At 46.9% G+C, this 26,790-nt stretch overlaps 2 long non-coding RNA genes and 1 pseudogene across 3 annotated transcripts in view; 1 reads left to right on the forward strand and 2 right to left on the reverse strand.

Moving 5' to 3' along the window:
• LOC143439254 (uncharacterized) overlaps nt 1–26,790 on the reverse strand; it is a 27,688-nt gene continuing 898 nt past the window's right edge. Inside the window, exons 2-6 of one of the 2 annotated variants that reach the window (XR_013107575.1) lie at nt 26,622–26,723; nt 23,373–23,457; nt 6,311–6,524; nt 508–640; nt 1–376 (exon numbers count right to left, since the gene is read on the reverse strand). This is a non-coding gene — a long non-coding RNA (uncharacterized LOC143439254). Of the gene's footprint in view, nt 377–507; nt 641–6,310; nt 6,525–23,372; nt 23,458–23,562; nt 23,729–26,621; nt 26,724–26,790 lie in introns of those variants that run through there. The other variant, XR_013107574.1, reaches the window with a different exon arrangement.
• Nucleotides 8,045–9,799, reverse strand: LOC143438884 (large ribosomal subunit protein uL29m pseudogene; annotated as a pseudogene).
• Nucleotides 19,077–26,790, forward strand: part of LOC143439255 (uncharacterized) — a 17,494-nt gene continuing 9,780 nt past the window's right edge. The window contains exons 1-3 of the long non-coding RNA XR_013107576.1: nt 19,077–20,054; nt 20,459–20,621; nt 22,975–23,053. This is a non-coding gene — a long non-coding RNA (uncharacterized LOC143439255). The remainder of the gene's footprint in view (nt 20,055–20,458; nt 20,622–22,974; nt 23,054–26,790) is intronic.

Genomic DNA, 26,790 nt, shown 5'->3' on the forward strand with positions numbered 1-26,790 from the left:
CTGCTCTTGATTGTGCTGTGATGGAGCTAGCTGTCTCAAGGCGCCATTGTGACTGCCACATACTGATGGGCTATAACCTGGGACTGTGAGCTAAAATAACCCCTATCTCACCTAACTTGTTTTTGTCAGGATATTTTCTGACAGCAATGGAAAGTAGAACACAGCATAAGCCAGAGGGGAGGGCGTAGGAGGAACAGCTGGTGCTAACATTCTAGAGGGAAGCTCCTGCTTAGAACTCAGGGTCCCTGGGGGAGCACCGTGGGCTGGAACTTGAGAGATGAGGCTGGAGTGGGAAGCCGGGCAGATCAGCAGAAGCCATCTAAGCAGGCGGTCTTTCCTGGTTCACACCTGTAGTCCCGTTTCAGCCTTGAGTGTCCTGTTGAACAATGAACTCTGTGATCATCCTCTAATAAAGAACACACATTTTGAGATGTGTGTTCTCTGTTCTAAGAAAACATTTTTAAAAAGTGACATGGGCTGGACAGATGGTTCAGTGGTTAGGAATACCTGCTGCTCTTCCACAAGAGTTAGGCTTTTGGTGCCCATAGTTGGCAGCTCACGCATTGCCTGCAACTCCAGGTCCAGTTGCTGTGTCGCCCTCTTCTGGTCTCTGTGCGCACCTGCACTCATATGCACATATCTACACAAAGTCACATATACAAATACAATTGAAATAATAATGAAAAAAAAATTTTAAAATCTCAAAAGGGATTAACATACAGACTTGTGTATTTGTATATGTCAGAGGGGGTAGGGATTGCATTTTTGATATGCTAATAACAAATGTAACAACCCAAAAGTGAAGATTTTTCCCCTCCAGTCTTGCAAGTCATGCTATCAACATGTTTGGTTCCTCTTTCATTGATATTTACTACACATATGAACAAATCTTCTTTGTCTTTCATACACACACACATACATACACACACACACACACACACACACACACACACATATAGCCAAAAAATGTAAGAGTAAAAGGAAAAATAATCACTATTGGAAATACAGTGAAAACTGGGAAGAAGCCAAAAGAAAATCCACAGAACTCAAGACCAGCCTGGGCTACATTGCAAGTCAGAAGCCAGCCAGCCTGGCTCAAACAACAATTTATTTATTTTGCTTGGGATGGGTGGATGACTATGTGGGTGTGCTGTGTGTGCCCTGGCACTTGTGTGAAGGTGAGAGAACGGCTCCCTAGGCTCCCTACAGGGAGTGAGTTGGCAATTTCCTTCTACCACGTGGGTTACCACGTGGGTTCCAGGAATTGAACTCAGGTCCTCTGGCTTGGCAGTGAGAACCTTTACCTGCTGAGTCACCACTCATTCCTCAGCTTCAAAGGTCAGATAGTCTTCTCTGGTCTTCCCACCAGCTCTGGGTTCATCTCCTGTGTGTCTTTACTTAATCTTCAGCACCTGGAACTTTTTCCTGGTGGGAACTGCTGCGTCGTGCTTTCTTTCTTTCTTTTTTTTTTTTTTTCTTTTTTTTTTCTTTTTTCTTTTCTTTTTTGTTTTGTTTTGTTTTTCAAGACAGAGTTTCTCTGTAGCCCTGGCTGTCCTGGAACTCACTCTGTAGACCAGGCTGGCCTCGAACTCAGAAATCCGCCTGCCTCTGCCTCCCAAGTGCTCGGATTAAAGGCGTGCGCCACCACTGCCTGGCTGTGTTGTGCTTTCTAATTTTCTGGCTAAGAATTTCTTCTTTAAAGCCACACTCTTCCCTGAATTCTTTTCACTGTTGCTCATTTTGTCCCTCCCCCCCTCATATTTTAGCTTATCAAATCTTCATGTACATCACTCATCATAAAAGCAAATATTTCCTTTAAGAATATGTATTCGCTTGTTCATGTGTGTGTCTGCACATATGGGTGCCACAGCAGTTGAGGAAAACCTGCAGGGTTGGTTTTTAACTCTGTCTTGCAGGACCTGGGAATTGAACTCATATCAACAGAGACTCTTATCCCTGAGCCCTCTCACTGGCCCAGAGCAAGTTTTTCTTTTCCTTCCTCATTGATCTCCTTCGAGAGAGAGGTCAAGGTTGTCTTCCACACTGGCAAAATTTCTCCTGTGAGTCAGAGCTGATGAACGTGGATTCTCTCTAGTCCCTGGGGACCTCAGTTGTCATGGAGACAGATCTTATTTAGTCCTCAGTGGCATCCACACCACCAGTACGATATGCTGCAAACACTGCACATGCAGATGTGCCCACCACTTCTGAGATGTATCTCTCAGGTTGCCATGACACTGCCTTGCTCCACTTCCTTCAGTGCTGTCTCCAGCAGGTGGGTCCCCATTCCTGTTGGTGACTCTGTTCTTTGTACCTCTGATATATTTTAGGTGTATCTTATTTTCAGGGAAGAAAAAAAATATGTTTTATTTCCTCAGTTCCTTCTTACTTGGGCGTTTTTCCAGAAAAAAAATAATAAAGAGGGAGAGGGAATTAATGATCTATTGCATTTACAAATCAGCCCTCATATTAGAAAGATGATTCCTGGCCTTTGAGCAGGAGCGGGCAGAAATCTACTGGGCCTGTGGGGAAGTTCCTTCTGCACTAAGAGGTTGGTATTGGAGCAGAAAGGGACAGGGTGGCTCCTGGACATGTGTCAGTATGACACTGATGTGCTCTGGGCATATGGATGGTTTAATATGTTGTGGAACGGGGAGGTATGGTGTGGGTTGGGAGGACTGGAATATTCCAGGGCTAGCTTGCTGATGTGGCTTGTGATTTCACATGGGGCTGGGTTTCCTCTTCCAGTCTGTAGCTTCCTGTCAGATTGAAGCCATACCTGTTTGGTCCAGTGAGGCCCTCTATGAAGGTCAAAGGGATGATGCTGTTCCCACCCTTCAGAGTTAGGAATTGGCCACTGCAGGCCTTTCCACTCCTGTCCTCAGCACAATGGCCCATGTGTATGCTAGATGCCGTGTCTTGGGTTATCTTCCCCAGCTCTGACTGATGGGAGCAGCGGGGAGATGCTGCATCCTACCTACCAGGTTTTACTCTTCCCCTTGATTCTTCCTAGGTTCTAGTTCTTGACTTATCTAACAGTTCCAGACTCACCTGCCTCAGTGTCCCCTACATACAACTGTGATCACCGACAGCAACATTTGCAGGCACCCAGCATAAGCTGCTCTCTGTCAACAACATTGTCCACGGTCCCCAGCGACTGCTAAGCTCTTATGATTTTACTTTAATAAGAATATTATTAGATCCTCCGGTGCTTAGGACTTTTTGCTCAAAAACTCCCCAAACTGCTGGGCCAGCAAATAGCTTATCAAGGAAAGAGGACTGCCACCAAATCTCACAACCTGAGTTTGATCCATGGAACCCACTGGGTGGCAAGAGAGAACTGACTTCCACATGTTGTATTTTGACCTTCACAAACACACAATGACATGTGTGCATACCCACTTACACATAATAAATAAGTAAAATACATAAACATAATTTTGTTTAAAAATAAACCACAGAACTATGGATCTACCCTTATTTAAATGCCCCACTTTCTTTTAAAATGGTGCTTCTAAGCTGGGAAGTGGGGTACATATCTTTAGTTCCAGCACTTAAAGCACTTAAGGCAGAGGCAAGTGAGTCTCTGTGAGTTCAAGGCCACTTTGGTAAACAGAGTGAGCTCCAGGACAACCAAGACTGCTCAAAGAAACCCTGTCTCAAAAACAGACAGACAGACAGACAGACAGACAGACAAAATGTATTTCTAGCTGGTGGTAATACAAACCTTTAATCCCAGCATTTGGGCAGCAGTGGTAGGGAGATCTCTGGGTTTAAATTCTAGCATCTCAAAACACAATCAAACCTTAAAATGATATTCATATAAGCCAAGGCATTTAGAGAACCTTCAATACTTGCAAGGGAGCTGAGGATGTACATCAATGGGCAGAGGGTTCGTCTAGATTTGCTCAGAGCCCTGGGTTCAATCCCAGCATCACAGAAATTGAGTTTGGTGTTTCACATGTAATCCCAGAACCTAGGAAGTGGAGGCAGGAGGATCATCCTCAAGGTTATCCTCAGCTACATAGTGAATATAAAGCCAGCCTGGGCTATTGGAGACCTTGTGTTTAATAATAATAATAATAATAATAATAATAATAACAACAACAACAATAATAACAACAACATCATCATCAACAAAATCTTAGCAGGTTACTTATGCTCTCGTAAAAGAGGACATAAAATTATATAACTTCAATCATGTAAAAAAACAAGGAAGAGAAGGAGGAAGAGGAGGAAGAAGAGGAAGAGGAGGAAGAAGAGGAAGAAGAGGAAGAAGAGGGGGAGAATTATTGTTCCTGGGCTGGGGGAACAAACAATCTAGAAAAAAAAAATTTTTGAGGACAAGAGGCAGCCCTCCCCAGCTTCACGGCCCCTCCTATGATGACCACGCCTATTTCCTTTCCAAACAACTCAGAGCCACATGTTTTTGTAATCAAGTAAATGAAGGCTATCTTGGCTTCTAACCGGGGACTGAGGAGGTAAATATTCTCTTGAGGTCACAAGGTCAAAGTGTCTTTTCACAAGAAGCTGAGCTATGAGTGTAGTTAGAGGGAGAATATTAATTTCTCATGTGGTCAAGTATTGTTTCTGAGATTATATTTTTCCTGAAAGAAATTAGTCTTTGGATCTAGATACGTACTTTATTCTATAAACACTGTTGGGCAAAGTAGCTGTAGTTTAAGGGGAAAACTTCCCCACTCTGCATCCCTTACACACACACACACACACACCCCAGCCATGTACCCCTTCTTGAACAACCCTGCTTAGTGTACACTGATGGCTGACGGGTAGAGGAGAGGTGCGACCATTTCATTGCTGGGAAAGATAGAAGAAGGCTTCGGGATTTTTCACTAGTTTTAGGAAGACATGTCATTCCTAGAAGAGGGTAAGATAAGTGTCTGTGGAGAAAGAGATGAAGAGCCACAGCATAGCCAGGAAGAGACAAGGGAAGATGGAGACAGGACCACAATTCAGTCCCAAGTGAAATCAGTCTTTGGCTCTCCTTTAGTGTGGGGTGAAACCTGCACTGGTTAGTCTTACGTGTCAACTTGCTACAATCTAGAGTCACCTGGAAAAAGAGTCTTGATTGAGGAATTATTGTGATGAGGTTGGCCTGTGAGCATGCCTACAGGGGACTGGTTTGTTAATTGACCCCAGCCCACTGTGGGCAGCACTATTCCCTATGCTGTGCATAGTGACAAAAGCAAGCAGGCAGCATGGGTGCATTCATTTCTTCCTGCTCTTGACTTTGGATATGATGTGACTACCTGCTTGAATTCCTGCCTTGACTTTCCTGAAATGATGGGTGGTAACCTGGAATTGTCAGGCATTTAACCCCTTCTTTCCCCTATTGCTTTTGGTCAGAACATTTGTTACAGCTATGAAATAGAACTCCTTTTAGGTCACAGGTCACTGTAGGCTTTCCAGATTTCTCTGTTGCTGAATGGAGCATCTTTGAGGAGAGCCACAACCCCTAGGGTGCAAATACCTGGAGGTAGTAATCTCCTCATTCACCTTCCCCAGAAGGCTCCCAGAACAAACCTTTTCCAGGAGTTTCAAATTTATATGATTAGAAAAAAAGACAAGATGAAAATAGCTAGTATGTTAACACAGTCTTTACATGTTCTTGTCTTGTGAGCATCATAACTTAGTGTTGGCTTTCTGAATGGTCATTTTTTTTGAATAAGCTAAATGCTATTTTTATACTCAAAGGGGGAAAACGTCCCATGGCCAGCTGGTCAGGAATGTATAAGGCTAGAGGTTTCAGAGTAAGCTGCTGAAGCCAACTGCCAGGACTGGGTACACAGTAGTAAAGCACACAGAAGCCTTGAGAGATCACCTGGGTGAGAGGCATATTGAACAAGACGCAGTGTCTGGCCCCACGGTGTCAGAGCTGCCCCTCAGAGTGGAATTTCAAAAAGAGTGACTTCCCCACTCTCTGGGCGCCAGAAAACAAGACACTCATGGCTTTATGGAAACTGGAGCAGATGGCCCCTCGGAGCCTTGGCAGAAACACCCTGGCTTATGGGAGGGCAACATCCCCTCAGGTGTCATCACATATTGAGAGGGAAGGTGTAACACTACACACACACACACACACACACACACACACACTACAAACAGGAAGACAAGGATGTCTCGTTAGACTTCTCCTTACGGGGTCAGAGCTCAGAGAAGTGTGATAAATCTCCAATGAATCAAGATTTATCGAATATGATAAATCTGCATTCTTCTATCTGTCATAGAGCCACGAAGGTCTTGGCATCTAAGCCAGGGGAGAATGAACTTGACTGCAGGCCTCACTTACCAGTTCTCATTCATTTGACCTTGGCAAGAGTGTGTGTGTGGTTCTTCCTTGGGTTCCTGTCTCTTCTGTACACATGAAGATGTTAAGGATATTTGTTTTCAGAGTTACTATTAGGGTTAAGTAAGATAATACTGTTAAGATGCAGGGCACTGCAAGGAGCCCAGGCAAGAACACAACAAAGCCGAGCTCTCCTTCATTCTGCTTCTTCCCGAGCCTGTGGGAGAAAAAGGAGTCACTTGTTTAATGGTGCTGAGGTTGGAGCAGGTTTTTGCCTGTCAGAAACCTAGAGCTGGAGATATAGTTGTTTTGGCAGACTGCTTGCCTGGTATTCATGAAGCACTGGGTTTGATCCCAAGCACTCTGTAAACTGGGTGTGATGGTTCATGCCTGTAATCCCAGTACTCATCTGGTAGAGGCAGGAGAATCAGTTCAAGGTCACCTTCAGCTACATAGTGAGTTTCAGACCAGCCTGGGAAAAAGAGGACCCTTCTTAAAATAACAGGAAAAAGTTTGGGGATCTCCCATGTGTCCAGTTCTACAACGGTGTTCCTGCCTTTTGTTTCCATCTCTACCAATGCAGAAGGTCCATAAGTGTGAGAGCTTTTAAAGCCTCATTTTAATTAAGTATATTTTGTACCTACCGTGGCAGCTGAGATCCTAGGTGTCTAACTCAAATGTCCACCAGCTGTGACAGGAAATGGAGAACAGACAGGAAGGTCCCTACTGTACTTTCTGAGGATGAAACAAAAAAAAACAAAAACCAAAAACAAGAAGAAGAAGGAGGAGGAGGAGGAGGAGGAGGAGGAGGAGGAGGAGGAGGAGGAGGAGGAGGAGGAGAAGAAAAGAGAATGAACCCATTGATGCCCTGGTGAGCATCACGGAAAATCTGGGCCCTTGGGTCCAGTCTCAGGAGACTCCCATGGGCTTTAGGAATCCTTTCTTTGGGGGCTATGGGATGGCTCTGTTGACAAAGGTTTTGTCACAGAAGCATGATTATCTGAATTTAATACCCATAACCTGGAATTTTAAAAGCCAGGAATGCTGATATGCATGATAGAAACAGAATGGGGCCACCAGGCCAGCCACTCTGGCCTAAGGCTGTGAGAGTCTGTCTCAAAAAAAAAAAAAAAAAAAGTGAGAAATGTAGAGATGGATCAGTGGTTTTGTTTAGAGCACTTGTTGCTCTTGCAGAAGTCCTGGGTTCAATTCCCAACCTTCACATGGTGCCTTACAGAACTCTGGCACTCCGCTTCCATGAGGTCTGATGCCCTCTTCAGGCCTCTGTGGCACTGCATGCACATGGTACACAGACATGTACGCAGGCAAAACATCCATACAGATATTTTTTTAAAGCCTGGGAGTGGCTGCACGTGCTTGTAACGAATGCCTGTGCTACAGGGCTGGAGGGTTGGGAGATCACTAAGGCTTGCTGGCTGCCAGTCTACTAACCAAAGGTGAGCTCTGGGTTCAGTCCAAGACCTTGCCTAGAGGGAATAAGGCAGAGCGTGGTAGAGCAGGATACCCCAAGTCTTCTTCTGGCAAATGCACATGAACACGCACGCACACACACACACACAAAATACAAGACAGACAGCTCCTAAGGCATGACATCTGAGGTTGACCTTTGGCCTCCATACATATGAACACACACATGCACACGCGCGCACACACATGCGCACGCGCGCACACACATGCGCACGCGCGCACACACACACACACACACGTGTACCCCTACACACGTATTCATACACAGAATCTGTTCCTTTCATGCCATCCCCAATAACAGCATGCCAGGGAGTGGGTAGCCCTGGCTGAATGTACTTCCAAGGACTGATATCAGACTCCCAAGGGGATAGGACACTTTTTTTTTTTTTTTTTGACAAGACCATTTCTTTATAAACTGCTTAACAGATATTCACATCAGGACACAGGCTTTAAGAACAACAGAATTGGACTTCTGGATCTCATCTTAGACAGTATTTGATTTCTGGTCTTGAGAGAGAGGTGGGAACTTCGCCTGGAGAATTTTTTTCTTTCTTTTTCTGTAAACTTCTCTTTCTCACTTCAGTGCAGGCGTATTTCTCAATTCTTAGTCTGATAAAGTGATCCACATAAGGCATTTTGAAGAACTGCTTCCTGTCATATCTTTAGGTACCAGGAAATAGGTCACTGCTTGAATTTGTGCCAGATGATTCCTCCAAAGATGTCTTTTCTCTAAGCACCAGGTCTTGGTTTTTCTTGACTGGTCTGAAGAAGCCTTAAAGCATCTTCCCTATCCTGGACAACTTTATCTAAGGCGTCCACGGAATCAACAACCTTTTCTAACTGCTCTGGACTTGGCATTGCCAATCTCTGTCACTTGGCCTTCTGCTCTAGAGTTAGAAGCATGTTTCCTTCCTTCAGGACATACCAACGCTTATGGAAGTCTTTGTTACTTTTGTTCCTTAGCTGCTGGCAGGTCCACGAAGCTCCAGATTCCACTTTTTCTTCCCCCCCCCCCCAATTCTTTGAGTCACCCCCCAAAAATTCTTCTAGTCCTTTCCTTGACAATGTGATATGGAGTAATTTGCACTGGAGAGAAGATGTGACATGTGGTGTATTTCTCATGCAACAAACGAAGAGAAGGTCTGCAGCCAGAGTGAGCAGGGGCCTTGGGATTTACTAGGGAACACGTAGCCTTGAGGAACACTGAGGTTCCTCTACAAATACCCACTAGACTGGTCGCAGCCATGTTTCTAATGTAGACCCACTGTGTTGGTGTCCACGAGGTCCGGGATGTGACATCTTAATGCTCCTGGACCTTCAGAAAGGTTGGCTTTTTCCCAGGAGGGTCCCCTCCGTTTTCCAATTTCCCCAGAAGAGTTCCCTCCATTTTCTAGGTTCTCTATGTGCCTTGTTCAGCTTACTTCTGTGGATACACTTGAGCACTTGTGCCCTGGGCTGTGGTCACAACTATAGCAATTAGGATACAGGCTCTGTCTTTAAGGTGAGGCCAGCCTTGGGACCAGAGGCCACAAGGAGGCTCTGCACCCAGGAATAGGACGAGGAGAAGGGAAAAGCATTACCATCAGTATATACAGAGTATCAAGTAAGAGCTGGAGAACTGTGGGGCAAAGATGGACTCCCCCTGGGAGCTACCGCAGGCCTGAGGTGTGGGGGTGTCGAGGGGGAGAGGGACAGAGGAGTGGCTTCCAACTCTGTGGAGCCAGTGACAGCCTATGAAAGGAAGCAGCTTTGGCACCAGGCTGGGGCTTAGGTATATTGACTGTCAGGCCCTAGGGGGACATTAAGGTCCCATCAGATGTCATATGTTTGGCTTTGTGGCACAGAAATGCTGGTCAACTGGAACTGTGGATTCAGAAAGCATCAACAAATGGGCGGTCAAGGAAAGCAGACAGGGAAGACGAGAGAGAGGAACAGCAGTATGGGAGGTGGCTAGAGAGGCCTGAAAAAGTGAGGGGAATGGTGTGGGACAGAGATGGGGCTCTTACAGTTACCCCTGTTCCCATTTCCCCCCCCCCCTTTCTCCTTTCTCTTGTCTACACATGGTATGAGTGTAGGTGGCCAGACACTGGCCATCAGAGTCTGGGTTCCCACTGCCTCTTTCAGTTGGTTTAGGGATGGTTGTGTGACAGTCAGAGCCAAGAGAAAGTTCCCAGGATGTGAGAGAGAAGGGGTGCCTGGGAGTTCAGAGGAGGGATTCATCTACTGGGTAAGGCACCCTTAGCCTAGATAGAGCAAGGTGAACACATGGGGACAGGCACCCACACAGCCACCAACAGCTGTAAGAAGTCCCAGAACACCTGAAGATAAAGCCTGAATTAGAGATGACAGTGACACTGTTCTAACCAGTAGGTCAACCCCATTGCTAAGCTTTTTGGTCACTCAAACTTGACAGGTCCCTTCATTGTTCAAGCCTGTCTGAGCTTTGGTATTCTCACTCCTGGTACCTGGAAGCCCCCTAGGCTGAGGAAGCGCTGACCTGGATCCATAGTCAGGACACAGAGTGGGAATCTCGGTCTCCCTGAGTTCCTCTCACCTACAGAGCCACACTGGTGGTGTTGCTACTTTCTATTTTCAGTCTCTTCACAGTTTTTTCCTCCTGCCCTCTAGGGCAGTACAATTAACATGCTATTAAAGCCACTTACTCACTAAGGAGATGCACCAGGAAATAGGTTAGATTCCCCTATTTATGGCTGTCTAGATGTCAGAGTGCTGTCCCCACATGGCCATGTGCATGCTCTAAAAACCATACGGCTCTTCCTAGACCTGTAGCAAGACCTGTAGCAAGACATTCTAACCTGTTCACACTGGGGAACACATTCTGAAAAAGCACATACAGTTTTGGGGTTGAGGTCTGCCTTTGGGGTCAAGGCATAGGGGATCAAATGGGGAAGGCTCAGAGACAGAAGGTGTGGGTACAGCAAGAGCAGGATCAGGTTAGGAAGGGGGTCTGGGGCTCTGCCTCAGCAGAGTCCAGCCTTCTCTGCACCCCAGCCAGTGTTTCAGGGTTTCCAGAAGCTGAGTCATCGGAGTTAGGTCCTCCTCCCTATGTGAAACCCCTCGCCAACTTGACATCTCTCTGTCTCTCCCTCTTTGTGTGTGGGGGAGTGTTTGCAATTTGAAAATATCTAGAGCCTTACCACTCTGAGAAAGATGGTCACACACACACAGCCACGGTACAGTTCTTACCTCAACTAGGCTCCTTCTGTGGTTAAAAGGAGCTGCATCCCTTCATCTTGTCTCAAGATATTTCTATTATCCTTCCATCCCCACCTCTCTCTCAGGTAATCCAGAATAATGAGTTTGCACAAAACAAAAACCAGGAAGGGAGGAAGCATCTTCTGAGGTGCCTGGCAACTGCAGTCTGAAAGATACATCTCTCCTAGAGAACAGAACACAATAGCTGCCCACCTGGGTTAGAGTGCAGAGGTAGAAAGAAGGCTCACCCCTCCAGCCCCACAGCTCTGCCACAGCCTCACAGTTGGTCACTGAGAGTCTTCCGCTTGTGCATGCACAATGGAGACTGAACTCAGGAAGACAGCTGTGTATTCACTGGGGTCATTTTGACCTCAGGTTGGGGCCTACCGCACACAGTAAGTACTCAGCAAGCGTTGAAAGAGGATGAAAAAGAAGAAAGGAGGAAGACAGGACAGTTTTTTTTTTGTTTGTTTTTTTTTTGTTTTTTTTTTGTTTTTTTTTTTTTTTTTTTTTTCCTGTTTTCCAGGAGAAGAGCCTCTGTCCAGAAGGGCTTCCCAGGCCAGGGAGAGGGAAAGCCATCAGTACCACTGAGCTCTGGAGATGGCAGGCCTTGCCGTTTCTTGGGGATTTCCAAGCTGTGATAACACACCTGAGGTGGAATAAGAAGTATAATTGGTTTCCTCCGGGCCACCTAGTTCCCCTCAACCAGCAATGGCTTTGAGACTAGCTTTGGCTCATCCCCACACTAGCTCTTAATTATTTAAACTATTCTGTCTCCCATGTGGTTACCTCTCCTTCAGCCCTGGTCGGCTTTGCTTCTTCATTGGAGTCTCCTTAGCCATGTCTCTCTAAGTTCATCTACCTGCTGGTTTACATCTGTCTCCTCAGTCCAGCTCACACAGGTCTCTCTTTTATACTCTTACTATTTTCCAGAATCCTTTCCTTCCTTGCCAGTGCCCCACCTCCTATTTCCTACCTCAGCTCATTGGCCATCAGCTTTTTTATTGACAGGTGATGCTTCTAAGAGAGTCTCTCCACGGAGAAAAACAACTGAGGAGAGCAAGGACGCATTTAAGCTCACAGCCCTCCCGGCTTCAGTCCTTGGTCACAGGCCCCCAGATTCTGGGCTGTGCTAAGACAGAACATTACAGTTAACAGACTGGTAGAGCAGAGCTGCTCTCTCATTGGTGAAAAGACGCAAACAGACGTGAGGGGCTGAAGGCACGGTACATGTGCTGGCTAGGTTTATGTCAACTTGACCCAAGCTAGAGCCAAGGAGAGGAGAGAGCCTCACTTGAGAAAATGCCTCAGTAAGAATGGGCTATAGGGAGCCCTGAAGGGTATTTTCTTAATTAGTGATTGATTGGCGAGAACCCAGCCCATGGTGGGTGGTGCCATGTAGGAGGGCCTACTCTATTGTGGGTGGAGCCATCCCTGGGCTGGTTGTTCTGGGTTCTATAAGAAAGAGGACATGAGCAAGCCGTGAGGATCAAGCCAGTAAGCAGCACCCCTCTATGGCCTGTGCATCAGCTCCTGCCTCCAGATTCCTGCCCTGGATTTGCTTTCTGTCCTGACTTTCTTCTTTGATGATTAATGATGTAAAAGGGTAAGCCAAATAAACCCTTTCCTTGCCAAGTTGTGTTAGTCATGGTGTTTCATCACACAGAAATCTACCCACCACTTCCTGTATTAGCCCCTACTTCCTCCTTCCCACTACCTCCCAGTGATCTGTCTTCTCACAACTCCACCGAGGGACTGATCCATGGATTAAATCCCAAACTCCACCTCTGAACACTATTTTGGAAACCAAGCTTTCAGCATATGAAATTGTGTTTGTGTGTGTGTGTGTGTGTGTGTGTGTGTGTGTGTGTATGTGTCTGTGTATAAAATTTTAAACTAAATACAAATGTTTAATTTTTCCAAACTTAGCTATTTTAATGAAAATAAACTATAGACAGCCTTTAATATTTGTACATTATCTTCATAGAACCATAACAGTGCTTTCAAAAGACATTTTGGGTTTTTTTGTTTTTTTTTTCAATCTCTTCATTTTTTTCCCATTTCTTTTTTTTTTAATTGGTTATTTTATTTATTTACATTTCAAATATTTATCCCCCTTCCTGTTGGGGGCCGACTTTTAGCAGAAAACGGCTATCAGCTTTGCAGCCATCTTGAGCCATATACCCTGACATGAGATTTGGATTACAATAGCCTACAACAGCTAAGAACACTCTGATAATCTTGGTTTAGATACCTTTAGATTAAAGGTGCGTGAGATTAAAGGTGTGTGAGATTAAAGGTGTGTGACTTAAGAGTATGACTTAGAAGTATAGAGATCAGAGTTAGAGACAAGACCTAAGGGCATGATTAAAGGTGTGACCAAAAGGTGTGGCTTAGAAGTGAGACATATAAAAGGCAGAGGCAGACGGTAGAGAATGAGACACTTTTAGGAGACACTTCAGAGAGTACAATTTGGAGTAGGAATTAGGCATTAGGTAGCAGGCACTTGGAAGAGAACTTGGAAGAAGTAACTTGGAACTTGGAGGCACTAGGGACTAGGAACTAGGGACTAGGAACTTAGGACTTGGGACTTGGAGAGAAGAAGAGAGACTGAAGAATAAACAGGATTGAATCACATTCTGTCTGTTCTCCATTCTTCGAGTCCACCCTCACTCTTTCTCTTGCTGAACCCCGACCCTCGGACTGGAGCAGCAGCTTGGGCCAGGATACAGTGGCCGCCAAATGCAGGGCAGCCCGGGCCTCAACATTTTGCTTGGGCCGCAACACCTTCCCAGTGTCCCCTCCACAAATTCCCTATCCACTCCCTCTCCCCCCTCCTTCTATGAGGGTGCTCCCCCACCCCACCCACCTGCTCCCACCTCAGCACCCTAGCATTCCCTTACATGGTCATCAAGCCTCCACAGGACCAAGGGGCTTCAAAAGGCATTTTGTAAAGGATATTGATTTCACAATACAATCATTCCAAAACAGTGTAACATTAAGAACATTAGTCTGAAGCATTTGTCACAGTGCTGAGGGGTATATTGTTCCTTATTGAATCAACTGTGCATATATATATATATATATATATATATATATATATATATATATATGCATAGCTTTTAATGAGTGGCAATTATTTCTTGACCATTTCAGTGATTTTTTTTAAAGGTTTTTCGAGACAGGGTTTCTCTGTGTAGCCCTGGCTGTCCTGGAACTCACTCTGTAGACCAGGCTGGCCTCAAACTCAGAAATCCGCCTGCCTCTGCCTCCCAAGTGCTGGGATTAAAGGCGTGCGCCACCACTGCCCAGCAGTGATTTCTTGAATACAAAACAAAATCCATGAATTCTTTGCAGACTTCATTTGCTGCCCTCCCTTCCACTACCATGGAATGATTCACATTCTCAATTCAGCGGCTTTACTGGGAGCTTGCATTTTCTGTCAGCACATGAACTCTTGGGAGACATTTCATATCTAAGCCATAAAAGGAACTGATAAAGGATTTCTATATGCACAAAGAACTTCCCTAAGTCAACCAGACAAACCCAATAAATACATAGGCAAAATATTCAGAACAGCCATTCTACCAAGGATGCTCCAACTGGCAAATGAGCAAATAAAAAGATGCTTGAGCCCGTAGTCATCAGATTAGCAGTACACAGAACGGCTAAAATCACAGCCCGACACCATCAAGTGCTGGCGGGGATACGGAGCAACTGAAACTCTCCTATACTGCCAGTGAGATGGCAGATGGGTACAGTCGCTCTGTGAAAACAGAAGTGTCACGAAAGTTGAATACAGTCGGATTCATATACTGGAATCTGGGTATATAACTAACAAGTTTGTTTCTGCATCTGCCAAGAAGTCACATGCAGGGATATTCATAACTGGGCTCCTTGTAGAACCCACAAACTAGAAACCACACAAATACCCACCAGTAATGGATGGTAAGGAAAGCATGTAATTTAGGCAGCACAACTGGGTACAGCAAAGAGCAGGAATAGAGAACACAAGAGAGTCTCACAGAAATGATGTTGAGCCTAAGATGCCAGACACTGGGTGCAGGCTTGGTGATTCTACTACTACAGAGTATAAAGGCAGGCAGGCCTCGAGCCTTTGGTATTATAAGTCAGGCTGGCTGTGACTCTCGGGATGGAGGGACTCTGGAAAGCTGGAACGTTCTGCCTCTGGATCTGTGCCACCCTCATGCCAGGTTTACTCACTCTGATTAGATTTACATTGTATGAGGTTGGTTGAGTCTTCTCTCTCTATTACAACAACAACAACAACAAGGCTATTTTTTAAAAGAGGTGGAAGGATTGGAAAGTCAGCATTTGTCCCAAAGGGTTCAGTTGGTGAAATTCACTGTCTTTAAGAGCCATTTTCCTCCAGAAAGTTATCCTTAATTCTCCTGAGCCTTTGCTTTGCTGAGCCTCTTCTAGAGGCTGCCTTTTAAGAAAACCCTTACTTTTTTAAAACTGAAACAGAAGCCAATACGTTATACATTGTTACTATGTCTCCATACCTTACAAGAATAGATTTCTGCTTCCTAAACTTAATATATCTGCAAACCATGGGTTTCCACTTATGCTGAACTTGTAACCCCATCATGTATACCCACCCCTTTACCTTGCTAACCCCCTGAACAATTGTGATGACTCCCCTTCCACATGATGTACCCTTGCACTCACCTACCCTGCAGGCAGCCTTGAACCCTGAGTCCTATGTCTAGGTGCGAATAGCCAATGGTCTCAACCAGTGTTTTCAATGAACCCTAACCCTTTTCCATAAAAGAGACCTCAAAACCCAGTGAGGGGTGCTCTCTGAAATCTCGACTTGAGGATGGGGCTACTGTCTGGCCCATCTAAATAAAGCTTGCCTAACCAGACAATTGTAGAATTAAACACTCTGTTAATGAGAGCAGACTGAGGTTGAGAGATACATATGGTCACTACATAACAATAGTGGCAATTTGATGATGTATAATTTCTTTAAAAATATTTGTCATTTATTTGTGGGGTGTATGTTGGAGTGTGTGTGTGCAGGTATGCACCCAGAGGCCAGAAGACAGCATCTGGGGTCCTCCTCTATCACTCTCTACCTATTCCTTTAAGGCAGAACCTCTTCCTGAAACTGCCTGTTTTCTTAGCTAGGCTGAAAGCTAGCAAGACCCAGTATCTGCCCTCACCAGGGCTGGGGACACAGCTGTATGTAAGAGCTTGTTATGTGGGTGCTGGGATCTGAAACCCAGTCCTCTTGATTGCATAGCAAACAGTTACCTGCTAACCAGTCTCTGGCCCCGGGGCTACAGTTTCAATCTGGAATGTTGTCCTAAGACAGTGGGTTGAGGGCTTGGTTTTCTAGCCTGTGGTACTATTGAGGGGTAGTAGAGCCTTTAAGAGGTAGAAGTGCAATCCTAGGGGGTGCACCCATGAAGGGAGGGGGCAGCCCCTCTCTTTGCTTCTTGACTCCCATGAGATGGACAGGCCACAAAGTACTATGGTGCTATGATCGTAAAGTGAGGGCACCAGGCAGTTATAGGCTGAAAGTTCTGAAACCATCAGCAAACTGTAAACTGATCATTTCGTGTATTTTGTCACAGTGAGGGAACTCTGACCAAGCTGGCTACAATGTATTTAGTCCCTTTAGCACTGAGTGTGGTGCCGCTTTCTCTTTGAGACATGATCTCATATGGCTGACTTCAAACTCACTGAGCAGCTGAGGGTGATCTTGACTTTCTGATCCTTCAATTTCTGAGTGCTGAGATGACAGGCCTGTAACACCACAGCCTGTTTGTGTGGTACTGGGGATCAAATGAAAGGGTGTCCTTGCTGTTTAAGGACTCTAACCACTGAGCCACATCCTTAGCCCTGGATTTTCTTAAGATCAATCAACCCTGTGAGAAGACCACAGCCACCCCTTACTTCAAACCCACTTGCCCACAGTCACGAAATCACAGAGTCAGTGCATAGCGGAACCAGTGTGACGACCTGGGGCCCACCTTGATTGGTGACTGGGGAGTAAGGGAAGGGGAGTACGGGAGAAGGGAAGAAAGGGAAGGAAGAAGGCAAGAGGAAGGGCAGAAAAAAGTGGTGGGAGAGGGAAGGAGAAAAGAAGGGATGAAGGAAATCAGAAAGGGAGATGACCAGCTCTCTTTCTCCCTGTAAGGAGAAGCAGCTCCCGGGCAGCCACTGGCACACTGGAGAGATAGCCCACCTCGCCTTAGGAAGCCAGGGGTGAGTATAGCTTCATTTCCCTTACAGCTGGGGTCCTGACTGGAAGGAAACACAATTATTAATTCAAAGACTGCCTGTAAGGGGCTCCACAGCAGGTCTGCAGCAGAGGCTGGGTTAGTTCTCAGTTTAATCCAATGTTTACTTTCTTTCTTCCACCCCCCAAGTGGCTCCCTTTGAAGAACTGCCTGGGGTTCATGTTGGAGCATCAAACGGGGAAGGAAGAGGCATCTGACTTTAGTAGCTGGAGTCTCTAAAGCAGCTAAGCCCCGGAGGGGTGCCTGGCACACAGACTCCTGCACAAAGGCAGAGCACAGCAGGGCGGGGCTGTATTTGCAGCTGCAGTGAGAAGAGGAGACACACCCAGGCCGTGGGCAGATACAGAAAAGCAGTTCTATGGGTGAACAAAACTTCAAGAGTCTACAGAGCTTCGTGTACTCAGACAAACACATGACCACCAATGTGAGTTCGGGTGTATGCACACACCTATGTGATGTGCATGTAGAGAGACACTCCTGTGTTTCTCTACATGCAATAGCTTCTGAAAGGAGCTCAATTTTGTTCTCAGCGTCCTGCCAGTGACAGTCTGAACCTGTCACTGAAATGTCCCTCCAAGATGAGGTTCCTTGTCTCCACATCTGCTACAGTTCCAGTCTCTCTAACTCCTTTCCTCGACAACCTGACAATAGTCTTAGGGTAAATCCTTCTCTGTTCTGACCTGCTCTTTTGCCCTTTCTACATACCACAGTGGTGCCACCTGAGTGTCAGGCAAATCTGACATCACTCCCCTTCTGGAAACACTTGGTCTCCCCTTTCCTACAAGACTAAGTTCAAAGCTCTTGGCCTTCCATTTAAGGCTAAGCTCCTGATCCTGACCAGACTCATACCTGTACCGCCAACTGTCCTGAGGATGAGGATGTCCACAGGATGCTTAATGCAGCTGCTATTTCTGGATTCACACTGCAAAGTCCCTCCATCCCCTCCACCTTTCCTTGCTGGATCTCTGTTCTTCTATCCTCTTAGGCTCACTGGCCAGTATCTCTTCACCGCACCCAACATTCAAGGGTGGCCACTGACTGTTCCATTGCTTTTACAGCCTTACTGGGCTTTAAGTACCAGTTGCCTTTTGCCCTGTGTGTTCATGAGCATCTCCCTCACAACTCCAAGCACTGTGGATGCATAAGACAGCATAGAAGACAGGATGGTGCTTCCTAGCCAGGGAACGCTTGGACAATGTGGTCTAATTTCTCTGAGCTCAGCATCCACAGTGGCAAAGAGGTCCCACTAAAAACTCTTGGTAGTTTCAGCACATATGTGTTGAAGTAATTATTTAAAATGGCTGCTAGTCAAGCCCACTATCTAAGCTGCAGCGGCTCTGCCTAGCTCAGCCGCCATGTTTTGCTGCCAGAGGCCACATGCGCCGCAGCTAAAAACAGCCAGCCAGAAACACCAGCCCTGCCACCCACGAGATGCCAGCGTGGGAGATGGCTCTGCCAATCTTCCATGCTGTCTCCAAAAGGCTGGGCATTGCTCAGACCATCCTGCCATCCACGTGGGCCCAGTAAGAAAATGAGACTCTAATGCTTAAAGATTAATCAAAGGCTTTATATGTTTGGTAATGCTCAATAACAATATGCCCATACAAAGAGACTTGTTTCCCAATTAGCTAACCTAAATAAAAGTTGTTACCCGAGACTGCTCTCCATACCTGTGTGGAGAGCATATCTCTCTCTCTCTCTCTCTCTCTCTCTCTCTCTCTCTCTCCCCTCCTCACTCCTCCTCTTCCTTTTCTTCTTCTTCTCTTTACTCCTCCCACCTTAGCTCTCCTACACATATGGAAGGATGTTGTTATGGAGATCTTTTCTCCAAACAGAAACTCTGGAGATATCATAAGACTCAGGAAGTAAACAGAACATACCAAGCTCAGAATGTTTCAGAAAGGAGACCCACCCAAGGCTATGATTGCCAGGCAGAGGAGTCTCTCAGATCAGTTGAACTTGGTGCAGGGCACTCCAGGGACACCGTTTTCACAACTTGTAGGAGGATGTTAGTCCCTTGTTTCGTGCTGAGTGGACTCTGGGGTCACTCAAGCTCCTGTAAGCAAGTCCCCTCAACCATGTTCCTGCAAATAACCAGCTAACTCACTGGGTTACTAATCCATACTTGGATGGAATTGTTTGTCTATTATCGATGCCCTGTCTGGGGTGAAGAGATGTTTGTTCATTTCTCCACAGGAAAAGACCCACAGCAGATGTCTGTGAAGAACCCAGCCAACTGGCTAACACATGGCGGCCACTGACAAGCAGTAGCCATGGCCCATGTTTTCCATTTCCATCTTTGTTTTCAGCAAGACCTTCCATGTCTCCTGACTCTCTGTCTCTGACCCAGCTGCCTTAGTTCTGTGCTTGGCTCCCAGAGCTGGCTCACTGAAGGAGAGTTGGATTGATCGACTTAATGGCTTCTTAGGCTGCTTCTAGTCTGAGGATTCCAAGCTGAATAATGCTTTTCCTCTCTGCCAGCCTCCCGAGACACTGGCAGCTAGGAGTTGCTTGGAGTAGCCCCTCCTCAGGTCACTACAGTTGAACAGCTGCTCTGACTGGAGTTCTCAGAGCTGAGCTGAGTGGTGATTTGGGGGACTGGAACAGCCGAGAAGGCCTTCTGCTCCAAAAGCTAGTCATTGTAGCCTGGCCCCCAGCAGCTGCCTAGCCCCTCCTGAACATCCCCAGGGATGTTGCACATGTGGCTGGAGTTCCCATGGCAACCTCTGTGGAACCTGCTGTGCCTGCATCACCACATCTCTTGGCCTCATGTAAGAAGTGGGAAGGAACTGGGGTGGGATGGGGTGGGTGGTGGCTCCATGCATTTTTTTCATTCTCACAGTAACTGGGAATGTACCATTGTTGTCTTCATATAGCAAGAAACCAAGACCACAGAGTTCACCCAGCATAAGTACAAGAAAATAGGGATGTCTCCAACCAGCTTGTATTGATGGTCGAGACAGTCAGAACCTACCACAGAGTCCTGGTTGCAAGCAGGAAAAAACCCAGCTCTGTATCCTATCAGATTTGATGGAAAAGTGCAGTGCACACCTAGAAGTGCACACCTACAAGCTGATGGGAAAGAACACAGAGCCGGTCAGCTTTGAGTGCCAGGCTTTGTTTCACCAGAATGACTAAACTCCCACCAGGATTTTTTTTTCTTTCTATCTTCCAGAGTTCAGACTTCAAGAGGTGGGAACCAATGTCACTTTTGGACAGGAGAGTCCTACCAAGCCTATGTTCCCTGGAGTGGTAGACGGTTCCTACTCAATATTGGGCTGTTTGAAAAGGGAGTGGATGCTAGATGAGCCCAACCTCAAGGATACTGTGCTGCAATGGTAAGCAAGGGAAGGATGCTAGGGGAGGGGGCCCATGACCAATGAGAAAAGAGATGTGAAGAGTGTAAAAGTGGGTGGCACCCAGTGGAGCTGGGTCTACATGGGAGGCAGCAGGTTGGAAGATGGATGCTGGGAGAAAGCTGGAGGTTGATATTTCCAACAGAGACATCCACACCTCAGCTCTTAACATGCCTCGGCTCCTGGATACCACAAAAAATTCCCTCTCTCTCTCTGGCTTGGGGACCCAGAGGTTTCAGTCTATGGTCCCTTGGGTCTACTCACTTGGACCTGTGGTGAGTCTATACACCACAAGAGGGAAATCTGAGGAGTCAGAAGAGTCTGATCAGAGCAATTCTTCCAAATGGAAGAGAAAGCAAGTGCAAAGGTCCTGAGGCTGGAGCTTTGTAAGCAAGGGATAGATGATAAGGATGGAGATGTATCAGGTGATGGCATAAAGTTTGAATTGTATTTTGGATAAATGGATAAATCACTGGGGATATTTTAGCATGAGTATTTCTTATATAACTGTTTTCTTTGGGCCGTATACAATCAGAACCACAGCAGTCTGGTTCCTGAAGGAGGTCACCACAGGATCAGGCACATTAACATCCCTTGGGAAGATGGAGGGAAGAGCCTTCTTGGGAGCCTCAGCAAGCCCCTCCCTCTCCTCCACAGATAATAGAGGAGGTAAAGGATTCACTGGGGTGGAGCTCTTCCCTGGAGCAGAGTTTAGGCAACAGAGTCACCTCCAGGCCACCTCAGCTAAGTGCTATAGTCAGGTGGTATAGTCAAGGCAACGTTATCACCTGCTTGACGCCTTGAAAGCACCTCTCTCCTCCTCCTCCTCTTCCTCCTCCTCTTCCTCTTCCTCTTCCTCCTCCTCTTCCTCCTCCTCCTCTTCCTCTTCCTCCTCCTCCAGGCTACTCCCCTACTCCCAGCCAGTGGCTGATGGAGGGAGCGCCTAAGTGACAGGTGACAGATGGGGTTGGAACCAAATGCTCTGAGCCATGCGGCCAGTACACTGCTCCAAGGAGGACTCGGGAGCCAGGAGTTAATTTTTAAAAAAGAAGGAGCAAGGGCACTCGATAGCCCTTCTTCTGCTACTCAATTAGTGGAGCAGGCTGCAGGGAGCTGGAGTTTTAAAGATCCCCTTTAATCATCTTTGTCTGTTTGGCCTTGTGCTGGAGTGTGGTGGCGATCATCACACGTACCCATTAACAAATACAATTAAAGCGTTGGGGCACCCAGCACCTTGGATTCTAATTAAATAGCAGCTGAGAGGCTCTCGGAGGTGGCCCTGGAGATGAATCACTCCAAGCTGCAGACATGGGAGGCTGGACAGAGAGGTGATTAGAATCTCTACAATTGCCACAGGAAGGGGTGTCCCTTTATCAGTTCCAGCGTGTTCCAACTCGAGGCCCAACCTGCAGGCAGATGGACTGTCTTTCTTTGGGAAAATTATGAAGACCTGCTTTATGCAACAGAGGGGCAGTATTTGGACTGACTGAGCCATTACCTCCTGCCAAGCGTTTCCTCTTTGCCAAGGACATAATCATAGAGCGTTTAGATGCAGGTAAATCCCTGGATCATCCATTCTGATGAGAAAGTAGGATGTCTGGGTGGGTTGCCAGGAGTTTCTGGCCAGCCCCGCTCCCATCCTGTGGAGGAAGACAACGCAAGGACTCTCTGGGGAATCTCTGGTGTGCCGGGCCAGGTGCTGTTCTTCCCCTGTCTGCTGTCTTTAACTCAAATCCCACTAGCCTCAGCAAGAGCCCAGATGTCTTTATTACAGACAGATGATGGTAGGGAGACTTGGGGGAGTTCAAGCTTCTTGTCTATGATCACAGAGAGAGCAGGTGGTGGAGCTGGGATCAGAACCCTGGCCTGAGATTGCCAGTAGCACACTCCACCGTGCAGGGGCCTGTCGTACCTATGACTTCACTGCTGCTATGGTTACCTGCACAAGATCAGGTCAGCCAGCTCAGTTGATATATTAACAGGCATCACTAATTGGACTCAGTGAATTGATTACCAAGAGGGAGAAGGGGAATGAAGTTGGGAAGAGGGGATAGGCTGGAAATGTCTAGAAGTTGGAAGGGGAGCTGGAGTAGACACGATCAATGTATACACACAAGAAATTTTTTTTTTTTTTTTTTTTTTTTTTTGGTTTTTCGAGACAGGGTTTTTCTGTGTAGTTCTGGCTGTCCTGGAACTCACTCTGTAGACCAGGCTGGCCTCGAACTAAGAAATCCACCTGCCTCTGCCTCCCAGGTGCTGGGATTAAAGGTGTGTTCCACCACTGCCCGGCCAAGAAATAAATTTTAAAAAGGTTTTGTTGTTGTTGTTTTTTAAGGAACAAAGTGAATGGCTCCCGAAGAACTGCACCCAAGATTCATCTCCAGCCTCCACATTCACCCCAGACAAGAAAAGGGGTGAGTCTGGTTCTGGGATTTAAGCTTCCAGAGGAGATTGGGTGTCCCTTGGTTATCAAGGCTTACAGGAACCCCCTGTAGAAACCCAGACAATGGCTTTCTGTGTCTGCTGGGGACTCAGCAGCCCTGCAGGGGTGCTGAAGTCCCTCTGTTTCTGTCCCAGGGGGTGAGCATTGTATTTCCTGATTCCTAGTCACCAGCCCCAGTTTTCTGAGAATTCTTTTTTTTTTTCCCCTTTGTGTCCTCACTGAAGAGCTTGTTCAAAGGACAGAGAGTCACTGGGTTAGGACTGGTTTAAGAGAAGCCACTGTCAGCTCACCTGTCCTCTGAGGCCTTGAAGCTCACACTAGGACATCTGCTGTTTCCTGGGGAGGGGGCACTTTCTTCTTGAGTTTAGAACTGTCCTGTACAATAGGAAGAGAAAGGGCAGGAATGACTGACCACCCATGGCATGGTCCAGATATGAACCAGCTACTTGTCTGGTTCACAGCAGCCAGGCAGCCACTTACCTGCCAGAGGAAAGGCCAGTGTTCTCTTGCCACTCTTAGAGCCCTTGCCACTGCTGGGCATTAGATATGATCCTGAATTCTTCCCTCATCTTCTGTCCCTCCCCATTTATAGATACCTTTCAGAAGTCTGGCATAGGTCTGGGGTAGTGGACCAAGCAATAAACAAGGCAGCTCCCTGTCAGGTCAGTAAGGAACACCAAGGCAACAAATAACTGTGTGAGTTTTCCCTGGGGCAGTAGCAAAAGTTCCCTCTGGAAGCCTGAGGGAGCAGTGACTGGGGAAGCTGGGGTACGAGCCCTCTGTAGTCTGTCTTGAAGGTAGAATAGGGCAAGGTAGGTACAGGTACTCAAGAAAGGAGAGAGGCCATGCCTACACAAGCACAAAAGACATGGCACACTGTGGGAGCCAGGGCAAAATGGGAGCCGGGATTAAAGCACTTGCCAAAATCCTGACGACCTGAATTTGGTCCCTAGGACCTGTGTAAAGGGGACAGAATCAACTCCATTAAGCTGTCCTCTGACCTCCACACGAGGTGCCACCCAACTCCATACATAATAATGATAATAAAAGATGTGGCATGTAGGTGCCACCTGCACCTCCATGCTTCCAGGGACCTCAGATCATCGGGATTTCATGGATCCAGCCTCAAAGTAGAGGAATGTCACAACAATTCCCTATACTAGTCTCTTGGGCCAGGTGGGAGCCCTGGAAGGTCTTCTCAGGAGCTGAAGTGAAGGTGGAGGGCTGCAGGACACCTATACCTTAAAGAGAACATCAGTACATCCAGATGCGTTGTCTGGGAAACAAACTCAGAGAGAGCCGTGGACACATACAGGTAGATGACAACATACCTTAAACATAGTCTTCCCAAGATCTGTCGAAAGCATTGTGCGCATGCACAAATACAATACACACACGTATATTCTCTCTCTCTCTTTCTCTCTCTCTTTCTCTCTCTGTCTCTCTCTCTCTCTGTCTCTCTCTCTCCCCCGCTCCCTCTCCTTCTCTCCCTCTCCCTCTCCCTTTCCTTCTCTCCCTTTCCCTCCCCACACCCCCACATGAGATCTGGAACCCAGCTTTGTTCACTTTGCAAGCCCTCTGCCCCAGGAAGGTTCCCCTTCACACCAAACTGAGCACTGCCAATCATCTGCTGCCAAACCAGATGGTGGCAAAAAGTTCTTGTTCCAGGGTAGGGGCAGTGTCAAGGTCACTTGTTCCAGGGTAGGGGCAGTGTCAAGGTCACTGTTGACAGGTGAGGGCTGGTTGTGAGGCAGTGAAGGATGGTGACTCCCTCTCTTCTTTCCTGCCCTGCATCTCAGCTTTTCACCTGGTGATAGGAAGCAGCTCTCCTTCTCACACTTAATTTTAACCCTTTCAATCCCTTGCCCCCTCTGCCTAAGGTCTTCATTCCTCTGGGGGGTGGGGAGTGGCCGTTGTGACAGGATAGGATGGTGATGGATGATGGAAAAAGACAAAAAGGCCAGTGACTTCAGAAACTGTGGGACCCTCCAGCAGAGCCAGGCTAGTGTCTGATTGAAGGAGAATGGTTTCATATGGTGCCACTCACGGCCCCGCTAAATCCTCAGATGGGATAAAATGAGACATGGCAAGGCCACTTCAGGATTTATCTAACCACAGATGAAAACAAAGTTGCCCTGTCAGCCACAGAAGACCAGATCTTCCCTCTTTTACTTTGGCAGTTTCCATTTTCATTCCTGTCTCTTGCTACAGCTGAACTTTCTTGAGATGACAACCCTAAGGTTGTCACTGGACTGACTCTCTCTCTCTCTCTCTCTCTCTCTCTCTCTCTCTCTCTCTCTCTCCCCCTCTCTCTTTGTGTGTGTGTGTGTGTGTGTGTGTGTGTGTGTGCAAGCAGAAGTGTGAGCATGTGCACAGGCCACAGGTGGATATCGGGTATCTTGCTGTATTGCTTTAAACTTTCTTTTTATTTAGAGACTTTATTTTTATTTATGTGTTATCTGTATATATGTGTCATGAGTGTGGATATACATGGAGGTCCAAAGAGGGCCCCAGATCCCCTGGGGCTAGAGTTACAATTGGTTTTGAGCTGCTTGAAGTGGGTGCTGGGAACTGAACTAACATCCCTTTCAAGAGTGCAAGTGCTCTTAACTCTGAGGCCCTCCTCTTTACTTTTTGAGACAGGGTCTTTTATTGAACCCGAAGCTCACAGATCACCTAGACTGGCTGGCCAGCAAACATCCCTGGCTTTCTACCTCCAACTCCCACCCCTGGAATTATAGGAGTGCTGACCATTGCACCCATCCTTTTACCTAGGTGCTGGGATATGAGTTCATGTCTTTATGCTTCCCCAGTGAGCAGTTTACCCACTCAGCCGTCTGCCCAGCCCCTTCCCCTGCTTTCTGATATTCAGCCTGGAGCAGCCCTCACTGTTCCACAAGCATCCTCTACAAGCCTTGCCACCAGCACCCACATGATAGAATCACTTTTTTCTTCCACCCTCTGTTGAAGAGAACATCCCTCACAGCTCCTGTGTGTGCCTGCCTCCACCCCGCCCGCCATGAGTAATAACTCCACTGGTGTAACTGTTGATATGTCCCTGATGGTCTTTGATGAAACTGGAGGCTTAGCTGGGACCCTCGGAGCTTTAGATAGAAACCTTCAACCAACTCAAGTGTATCTATCTTTGGGAGGCGTGTGTCTCAAGCTCTCCTATTTCTAAAGCTCCCTAGAAAATTGAACAGCCAGCTTAGAGTGAGAATCTTTGGGTGATAAGTCTTTTTAAAACTTGTGTCAAGGGATACATGTTGTAAGTCCCCCCACCCCAGCTGCATAAGGCACCCAGCTGAGGTTATCTGTCCTTGTTGCTGCTCTGTGGAGTCTTCCTCTGCCCTGCCCTGCCCTGCCCCTCCGTAAACAGTTGTTGGATGAGCTGTGATCCTGGCCGAGCAGAGCAGCGGCTGGGAGTCACAGCCTTTGTACTACACCTCAAAGCACACCTGTCTCTCCCCCAAGTCAGCTTTCTCCCTCTTTTCTCACTCAGGAAGGCATGAGCTGGAGCCTGGAATTCACTGACTTACCCCTTCCTTACACTGGATCTTGTTGCTTCTTCTTCCTCTTTGGTCCTCAAGACCGAATGGTGGCTCCAGGCTCTCAGGTTTTCTTTGGACTTGTCTATAAAGCTAAAAAAAAAAAAAAAAAAAAAAAAAAAAAAAAAAAAAAAAAAAAAAGCCAGGACAGATCTTTCTG

This window comes from Arvicanthis niloticus, chromosome 26 (assembly GCF_011762505.2).
Source record: "Arvicanthis niloticus isolate mArvNil1 chromosome 26, mArvNil1.pat.X, whole genome shotgun sequence".
Lineage (NCBI taxonomy): Eukaryota > Metazoa > Chordata > Mammalia > Rodentia > Muridae > Arvicanthis > Arvicanthis niloticus.